This window comes from Gavialis gangeticus, unplaced genomic scaffold, assembly GCF_001723915.1.
Source record: "Gavialis gangeticus isolate Ggan-Ray unplaced genomic scaffold, GavGan_comp1, whole genome shotgun sequence".
Taxonomy (NCBI): domain Eukaryota; kingdom Metazoa; phylum Chordata; order Crocodylia; family Gavialidae; genus Gavialis; species Gavialis gangeticus.
Genome location: NW_017728992.1, coordinates 52,189,795 through 52,190,867, shown reverse-complemented (window position 1 = coordinate 52,190,867; position 1,073 = coordinate 52,189,795).

Here is a 1,073-nt window from a genome sequence, read left to right as displayed (position 1 = left end):
TTGGTGACCATGAAGCCATGGGTGAGCTCAGCCTACCCAACGCCCAGCCACCCCTGCATCATGTGGTTCATGGCTCCTTATCTCTGCTGCTGTATGGGACTCATCCATCACCTTGGCGTGAAGGAGTGCCCACTGACAGCCTGACTGGCCACACCACTGCCCTGTGAGGGAGAGGTACACATGATCTCCACCCCGGCTGCTCTAGATGTCTGAGGTGAAGTGTACGGTCACCTGCGGACCTGCCTTGTGCAGTTCCTCCCTCAAGTGCTCCCTGTATAGGGAGGGCACCACCGTCCTGCTGAAGGTGGTGTGTGAGGGCACCTGGTAGGATGAAGCCAGCCTGGTAGGATGAAGCCTGCCAGGAGCCACCTGAACCCTGCCCGCTCAACAAAGGTGAAGGGCTGGCCATCCAGAGCAAGCATCTCCCCAATGGTCTGGGTGACCTTGCTCGCATTTGCAACTGGTTCCTTTTGCCCCCAATGTTCCAGGGTGCCCTGCCTCTGCTGTGGGGGGACGGTGGTTATGGAGTGAGCAGGGACCGTTCCTAGGGCAAAGGGGTGGTATCTGCGGAGATGATTCATCATCCCTGAGGTGGTCATGTTCTTTGTTCCCTTGCCCCGGCTGATTTTGGCTTGGCAGTGCACACAGATAGCAAATGCGGGATCATCTGCCAGCTCATAATGATCCCAGACCATACTAGTACTAAGCCTTTCCCTCTGGCGTGCAGGTGCATTTGTGGATGCTGCTGAACTCTCCCCCTCTTTAGCAGTCAGAGGCACAGCAAGAGAAAGAGCAGACTCAGCTGAGCCGCTTGCCTTCACCTGTACAGAGGCACCTTCTGAAGTGCCTTCTGGGAAAGACCTTGTGGCTTGAAAGGAAAAAAACCAGAGGGGTGTCAAGCACAAACTCGACTGATTCCCCCTCCTTCCCTTGCCAGGGCACTGAGATCCAGATCCAGCGCCAGCTCTTCTTCTGGCACTGGAAGGCTCAGCATAGGCAGTGACACAGGGGTGGAGTGCACTGCTGTGCTGGTTGCAGTTATGGTTGGAGAAGTTGTGGCTGCTGTGTCTGGA